Below are 9,207 nucleotides of genomic sequence, written 5' to 3' on the forward strand. Positions count from 1 at the left end.
GGGTTGTAGTTGGGATGACAGGACAGTGCCTGCATATTGTAATTAACTGCACAGAATTGGGACAGTTTAGATGTGTGTCATATGGATGACCAGCATATAAGGCACAAAAACACACATTGCACTTACTGATTGGTTCTACCTCTCAGCCATTCTAGAGCCATTCTACAGTGAACACATATTTTCAACACATTAAATCCTTAAGAACATAATCCTGTTAGAGTAGACTTGTATGATCCAAACTTCTCTGTTCTTTCCTGAAACTTTAAATTTATAGGGCCATATTTATTATCAGTTTCTTATATATCGCGCACATATTCCGCAGCGCTTTACAGAGTATAGTTGAACATTCACATCAGTCCCTGCCCCAGTGGAGCTTACAATCTATATTCCCTACCACATGTACACGCGCGCACAGACATTATAGGGTTCATTTTGTTAGGAGCCAATTAGCCTACCAGTATATTTTTGGATTGTGGGAGGAAACCGGAGTACCCAGAGGAAACCCACGCAAGCACGGGGAGAATATACAAACTCCGCACAGTTAGAGCCATGGTGGGAATCGAACCCTTGACCTCAGCGCTGTGAGGCAGTAATGCTAACCATTACACCATCCGTACTGCCCCGTATATATAACACATGGTGGAGATAGAACCCATGACCTCAGTGCTGTGAGGCAGTAATGCTAACCATTACACCATCCGTACTGCCCCGTATATATAACACATGGTGGGAATAGAACCCATGACCTCAGTGCTGTGAGGCAGTAATGTAACCATTACACCATCCGTACTGCCCCGTATATATAACACATGGTGGGAATAGAACCCATGACCTCAGAGCTGTGAGGCAGTAATGTAACCATTACACCGTCCGTACTGCCATGTATATATAACACATGGTGGGAATAGAACCCATGACCTCAGTGCTGTGAGGCAGTAATGCTAACCATTACACCGTCCGTACTGCCCCGTATATATAACACATGGTGGTGATAGAACCCATGACCTCAGCGCTGTGAGGCAGTAATGCTAACCATTACACCGTCCGTACTGCCCCGTATATATAACACATGGTGGGGATAGAACCCATGACCTCAGCGTTGTGAGGCAGTAATGCTAACCATTACACCATCCGTACTGCCCCATATATATAACACATGGTGGGGATAGAGCCCATGACCTCAGCGTTGTGAGGCAGTAATGCTAACCATTACACCATCCGTACTGCCCAGTATATATAACACATGGTGGGGATATAACCCATGACCTCAGCGCTGTGAGGCAGTAATGCTAACCATTACACCAAAAAACAAGAGGGTAGGAGGTTGAATGAAAGGCGCTTGGGTTAATGTATAAATAATGATTTATATTTCAATGATGTTCAAATAAAGGCATTTTAGTCACACTAAAAAACGAGTGCAATTAATCACACTAAAAACAAGTATATAAAAAAACAGAAAAATATAAAAACATAAGACACAATCCTTATGCTGCTGTGTGCTTGTGTCCAGCAAAGACATGGTGGGATAAGTAATTTTGCCTGTGTACCTCCACTCCTATAGCCAAGTCCCTTGAATTCACTGAGAGTTATCAGCAGCGGTGAGATCAAATTGAGAGTCGCCCCTTGACACCGCATCCGTGTTCCCAGCTTCCAGTCGATGGGTAAACTTCTCAAAGTCTCTTGTCATGTAAGGGGGTGGTCTACTATATGACCTACCGGTAATTTATTATCGACATGGAATATAGTGCATGGAAAATATGAGAAAATACGAACCATTAACCCTATTATCTCACATATTTCGTCCTTTGATATAAGGGAACAGAAAAAAGAAGAATAATGACACCAAGACGGGATTTCTCTCATACAGTTAAAGTAGTTGTCATTAAAGCACTGGAATTACATTTTTTTTTACATGAACCACTTTAACTACTCCCCATTTAAACCTTGGGGATGTTTAAGTTCATATATCCAGCGCATTTCTGCCTGTGCTAGCGCTACCTCAATGTTCTTGCGCCAATTCCCTTTAACCTGAACCAGGGCCGGCAACAGAAATCTTGGGGCCCTGTACAATGATATTTCTGTGGCCCCCACCTAATCCCAAATCCACACAACCCTCTTCTCCATGAGCCTCATTTAACCATTCTCTGCTCCAGATCCTGCTTTTAGGTGCGGACTTTTCTCGTTCTCAGTCCTGCTGGCTTGGCTTCTGGCTGCTGCTTCCTGCTGGCTCCCGGCTGCTGCTGGCCTGTCACTTTCACAAAAGAATGCCGAGCACGACAAGCAGCCAGGGCAGGTCATTCGCAGAGTGCGGAACATGTGCAGTAAAAGTACAGGAGTCAGAGACTCCAGTGCCAGTGGCGGGTACGGTCGTGCGCCTGCGGCCACAGGCCGCACACACACACAGAGTAGATGGCTCTGAGCGCCAAGCTGCAGGACGCACACTCAGTAGACGTGAGTGGCACACAGTGAGTCAGTCATACTCAGCCACACACAGATGGTGCACAGTATATGGCTGGGCCATGAGGGTCACTGACAGGCCAGCTAGTACAGGCGGCAGCTGTGTCAGGGCATGGAAGCACTGGGGCCCTTCAGATCACTGGGGCCCATCACATTTGTCCCGCTTGACCCCACCCCCTGTCACCGGCCCTGACCTGCTCTATAACTTTAAAGCTTACTAGTTCATTGATGAAACAGTGATGTCATTGTTTAAAATGAGCTGACATACAGTACAGTGTCTCTCCAGTCCATTTTTTTATATTTCGAAAATGTTCACTAAGTCGGGACTTCAAAGCCCTGCCTGTTTTCCCTAAATATTGTTTCTCATACTTGCATTGCATCAGATAGATCACATTTTAGCTGCTGCATGTGGCGAAACTCTTAATTTTATACTCTTTCTCAGTAACACATGGAGTGAAGGTTTCTATTTTGCTGGTTTCTCTACTTCTGCAATTTCTGCAGGCTATACACAGCCCGCAGCGGTAGAATCCCAGTGATTTGATGTTAGGACCTCCATTTTTTGGCGCCTTAGCCCTGCTTACAAGATGTTTACTAAGATTAGGGACTTTTCTATAAATCATGACTGCGTTATCAGGTAAGATTTTTTGAAGATGGGATCCGACATTAACACTTTCCAATGACAATTAATAACTTTTTCTATACTTTTATGTTTGTCATTGTATGCCGTAATGAAAGAACATGAAAATCCTGTTTTTCCCGTTTTTCACTCCTCCGCTTCCCCTTTAAGAGATCCTGTCATTCTATCTTTTTGAACTTTTCCAATGCATTTAATAAATTCTCTTCCCTGTATCCTTTATTAATAATTGTAAAATGTTTTTGTCTCAGCGGCCACTAGAGGGCGTCCAACAGAGCTATTCAAATGCAGCCCTGTTCGGTCATGCACGAGGGGTGGCGAGCTGAAATCCAGGTTTAGCTGCTCTGGGTGGCTAAACACAACCATTACATGCATCAGCGCAAAAAAAAATAATCAATTGCCTATCGCCCAGCAAACTCCTGTTTCTTTAGACGGGAGATTGGGCGTGATATGAAAATTGAATATGGCCCATAAGGTCTGTCTTGGGAGGTAATCTCTTTTCTAATACCCAGGTCACACCCAGGATTTGGGCAAAGCACAGGTTTGTCCCGGGGGCGACCCGGCAATTGCTCTAGCTATTTAATGGCGAGTCGCTGAAGTCATCCAGGTAGGCGGAGTGGCATGTGTCATGCGGGGGTGGGAGAGGAGGCAGCACTGAAGTGACACTGCTGCCTGCTCCATAGCAGTGAACGGGACCCGGCTTTTAACCAGGGTCAGAATGCAGGGTTTTTCAAAATGGTGCATTCACACACAGACCCGTGTCGACCCAGCAAAACCCTGGGTCGGACCCAGGTTATTTGTGCGGTGTGAAAGGGGTATTAGATAAATAATAAGACAAGTGATTGCCCATTGTAAGTTTCTACCACCAGACAAGGTTTATTCATTTCACCTATATATTGTTTTATTTTAAAACAATAAAAAGAGGCTTCATGACCGGCCATAACTGCAATAGCAGGAAGCACTTTCATAAATGTTATCTCCAGTCATAAATGATAGACACGTAATTGTCCCTCTACAGTGATACTTGTCCACAGTTAGGAATGTCATAAGAAAGTCTTTGTTGTGGTTGTCAGTTTCAGACAGTACAGTATACAGCTACTGACCCAGGATATGAGGTAATATTTACATAATGATCCAAGCATATTTACTGTATGACATAATAAGTAACCATTAGCTGCAGCGTCAGTGCAAGGTCTAGGCCAATATCCAGCCAACTGACCCCTACCAGCACCAATGCCCATGCCCAAACTCCTTACAAATAGGGATGGCCACCCAACATCGATGATTCGAAATCGTCGATGGTTCATGGCCGATGTCGAATACTTTTGCCATCGATGGGGGAGAACCAGATGGTTTCCTTCCATCCATTTTTTTCAAAGTATCAGGACACAGAGCATAGCCCCGCCCCCGACACCCGCGAAGCCCCGCCCCTGTGTTTTGATTGGCCCACAGGCCAATCAATCAAATACAATGGATGACCATCGATATGAAAAAATATCGATGCTCATCCATTGCATAGTTAAGCACTATCGATGGCCAGTTGCAGAATTGCCATTGATGGCAACCATAGATGGCAATGATAGCCATCCTTACTTACAGATGTGGAGTCTTATAAATACTACAGATGCCGCCTACAACTGTGACTCAGTGGCGCCCCCTTCCTCCCAATCTACCCAAAGCTGTCTATAAATGGAGATTAATAGATGTGATACCAGCAGTGGACAAAAGAAAATGTCTGAGTTATTAGCTAATGTTTTTACTGGGTTTAATTAGGAATACAAATGTAGATCTGCTATACGCAAAGTGGTATGTGACCGATTATTTACAAGAAAGCCTTTATTTTATCCACTTCTCTGATGAAGCAGGTGGATACGGGAGGCTGATGTACTCTCTCTAGCTGGCAAATTTTATACCGGGACAAGAGCACACAGCACTGGCCCTCCCCATAGGGAAATGTGGTTTAGCATATAGGGCTGTCCTCTCTGATATAGTCAATGTTCTTTATATATACTTAAGGATTACCTCTCAACTTTCCCTGATTGAAATGCGGGACCTGCTGTGCCAGAGGTGCAAGGGGGCGGCACCTCAGTGAGGCTCCAAGGAATAGGAGACCCCCGACCCCTGTTTTCAGCATTTTTAGGGCTTGTCCAATGCCCCCTGAGGAGCTGGGCAGCCCACTGGCTCCCGTCCCCGCACTGCTAGATGCCGAGATCACCGGTGATCACCAGCTTCTTTGCAGAGCAGCGGTTATCACTGGCCCTCCCAACTGTTCCCCCGCCTCAGGAACGCTCCGGCCCGCCTGTCAATTAGTGGGACTGTCTCCCTGCAATCAGGACATCTGGGAGGTATGCTTAGTGGTAAGTTTACGAAAGCTGCTAAAAATGAAAAGAGGTTATGTTGAACCAATCAGACTATTATTTTCTAGGATGCAATAGATAGACAGAATTTGATTGGTTGCTATGGGAAACAGCACCTCTTTTCATTTTTTTTAATTTATCCAACATAATTTATCAATAAAATATTAGGAAGGAAGTTGTTTTGGTTCCATTTATTTAATGAAATAAATGGATGAAAAAAATGAATTAAAATTGCTGTGTCTTGCGGTAGTAGTAAGGTGGGGCCCAAGAACTCCATATGGTCTTCTGGCCCAGGGGCTAAAACCACCGGTCCACCCCTGGTCTCGGGAGTGCAGGAAAGCTCTACGACATTTGTGGAATTCCAGTTGAGTATTCCCAAACGTCTAATTGCTGTTATGTTGTTACCACGTAGCATTATTTTATTACATAAGCCCCATACAGCCTTTTGAGCTAATCATTGTAACAAGCATCAGTTAATGTTATATCTAATGATACTGTATGCCCAAGGGCAAGATGACCCTCAAGACAATTAGCATGTTGAGAAACGAGGGAGGATTCTGCAGGCCCGAAATACTTGTTTATCCAGTTCTTTGCTCAGACACCACGTTATTCATGAAGAACGACACACTGATCCTTGGTTACTACTGTTCATTATTGTTGTTGTTAATTGGGAAAGAATTTCCATCAAAACCCCTTCCTCATTACTCTACCTATTGCCAAAAACACGGGGCAGATGTATTAGGCACAGGGTTGCCTGCTTTTCTTCCAGAGAGGAGACTTTCAGCAGCACTTCGGGGGGCGGAGCTTGATCGCAACGTCATCAAGTCCCACACCCAGGACTGCAAATAACCCAACTTGCAGCTCTTCGTGGAAGGGGTGGGGGCTAAATGACGCGATTATGCCATTTTAGCCCCGCACCCTCCTCGGAGACCTGCAGATTGCTGTATTTAAATGCTCCGAGCATTGGAATCTTAACATGATCAGTAAGCATCAAGTTTACAATTAAAATACTGCCAAAATGGTTAAAATGCTGTTACAATGACGGCGCTGGCGTACAGATGTCGATGTGTTCACTGTCAACATGTTTATTGTCGATAAAATGACTATTTGCCATTGGGAAAATAAGTGTTTGTGGGAACATCACCCGTAATTGAATCGGCTCCATGCAATCCAAACTGGAGGGATTCTGATGGTTTTGTGTTGTTACTCTGGTTCATTCGCTCGGATGCGAATTCGCATCCTTGTGAGTGAACCAGAACCCGCTTTGCATGCACATTCGGAGGGAAGTGGGCGGGCAGCTGACATCTGGTGATGTCAGCTGCCATCCCCCCGCACTCGCGCCATCGGCCCATTAGCATGAGAACGGCCAATGTTCTCATGGGAGTGCCCATAAAACGCTGGGCGTTCCTGTATGCTAATGGCCCACACCGCTGCCCCCCCGCCTTCCTTTCGCAAGGATGGGTGCGTGCCCCAGTGAACAGTTTGTTCGCCGTGGCCGCAAGCACCCAGTGCATGCACATGCGCAGAAATGCAATATCGGCCCTGTGCGAACTGACCAGAATAAGGTCCGCGGTGGATTAAAAACTGTCACAGCTCAAAGGGAAAGCAAAAATGATCACAGCTCAAAGTGAAAGTAAATTGCAGAAGCTTTTATTTAGACGGGCTTTTAACTAGTGTCCCATAAATCCCGATATGAAGGCGCATACAGTATGTTGGAATATGGGGACAAAAGCTACCGCATTCACCTTTTATATTTATCCCCTTATTTCTGGACTGCTGCTCCTATAATGAGGCGCTGGTCCACAAAACGATGTGTAAGAAATTTGCTACAGAGAACCAGAAGCGTATTCATTTGACCAAATATATTTAAAATAGTATACCAATAAAACAATACACAGGTACAATATATACTGTGTGGTGTAAAGAGTATATGGTGCTCTACTGTGTGGCATAATATGAATAAGTGGTACTACTGTGTGGTATAATGTGCATAGGGGTTACTACTGTGCGGCATAATGTGAAGCACTACAGTGCAGTGTAATGTGAATTGACACTATTCTGTGGCCATGCCCCTATATTGTTGACACATGCCTTCAGCGTGCACTGTCCCTATTTTGACAGATTGCTATAAAATGTCTAGTTACGACTCTTCATGGTTTAACCGAACAGCTGAGTGATAGCTTTGATATTTTTGGATGCAATAGGCATTAATGCACTTTTGCTGATGTTGGCCTAGTTTTGCTCTTCTTTTCCACTCTATATATATAAAATATACATGGGACCCGATTCCGGAACGCTCGCTAAATACTGCCCAGACGAACCCCATGATGTGAATACTAAAATAAAGAGTTACGTCACATAAACCCAATACAGGGATCTCTCAGGATACTAATTAATGCAATTACATAAACCTTAGCGTTGTATTCATTTGAATACCAAACGAATGATGAATGCCATCAGCCAATTGGAATGATGGAATTTTTGTGCTCTGTGGCTGATACTGACCTAATTATGCAACAAAGAATTAAAAACAAAAAAGATATTCCATTACACAACAAATGCATAATAAAGTGCATGACTAATTAGTAACAATCATCTCGCATCAAATACCGAATCATATTTGTAAATCATTACGTCTAAAAATTTAAATGGACGTGATTGAGACAGCTCATTAATGATTCTGTACTAGTAAGCCCGCTCGCCTCGAAGCACATGCTTTGAAAGCTAGTAGATGTAGTTTCACTTGCTGCCAACAGATAGCAGTGTTTCTGAGACACACGGACACTAGACATATATCATTTGAGTGCAGTGTCTGGACCCAGACATAAAGGAAGGGGTGGGGCTCTCAGATAGTGGAATCCACTGGGGATTTCCCCTGTGTCCCGGTACGCCAGTTCTACCAATGGGGCAGATGTATTAAGCCTGGAGAAGAGATGAACTGGAGATAAAGGACCTTATTCAGATCCATTCGGTCCTCCGTGCGATCGCGCGCAGACGCATACATACATATATATTTTCATACGGGGCATCAACAGCAGTGTGGCATAGCAATGTATTGGGGCCCCTACCGATCCTCCAGCGATAAGGATGGAGGGTGCTATGAGCGGAAGCTTTGATGTCCCGCGGGTGGTAGGGGCTATTATATCAATCGCTCAGCATGTAGGGCCTGGATCAGTAATTTCCACTAATTACCCCTTTGCTGAACAGATGGTGGGAGAAGGGGGCACTGGGCTGAATGAAGGGGCCCTGATACATAACTTCCAGGGTGGTAGACAGTAGCGCACACAGGGGGGGTTTCCGAGTACCCAGAAACCCCCCCCAGGAGTCTAAGGGCCCTAGGCTGAAAGCTAAGGGTCCCCTCTTTCCATGAGTACAAGAATTTTTAAAATCGGACATTGGGAACCGGAGATATCTGACTTCAAAGCAGTGGTCCCCATCCAAGCCTTTTAATTGCTCTTCCCAGTCAGATATTTCAGGTTCTCTCTGAGTTTTTCTGAGGGTATATTCCAAAAGCTGGGACTCTCCCCCTTTGATGGACACTAGAAGCTTGTTTCTACTTTTCCCAGAACCAGAGATATCAGCCTTCCAGCAGCTGGTTACTGCTCCAGCTCCACATACCTAGTATGTCGTTTTATATTCTCGTTGGCAGATTGCTCTGCCTCCTGAACTCTGATCACCTAGTCCCCAGTAAAATTTGGTAGGTGGGATTCTCTAGTTTTTAATTCCATTAAAATCTAAGAAATCGATTTCTGGGAACTG

Source organism: Crinia signifera, chromosome 19, assembly GCF_055691185.1.
Source record: "Crinia signifera chromosome 19, ASM5569118v1, whole genome shotgun sequence".
Taxonomy (NCBI): Eukaryota; Metazoa; Chordata; class Amphibia; order Anura; family Myobatrachidae; genus Crinia; species Crinia signifera.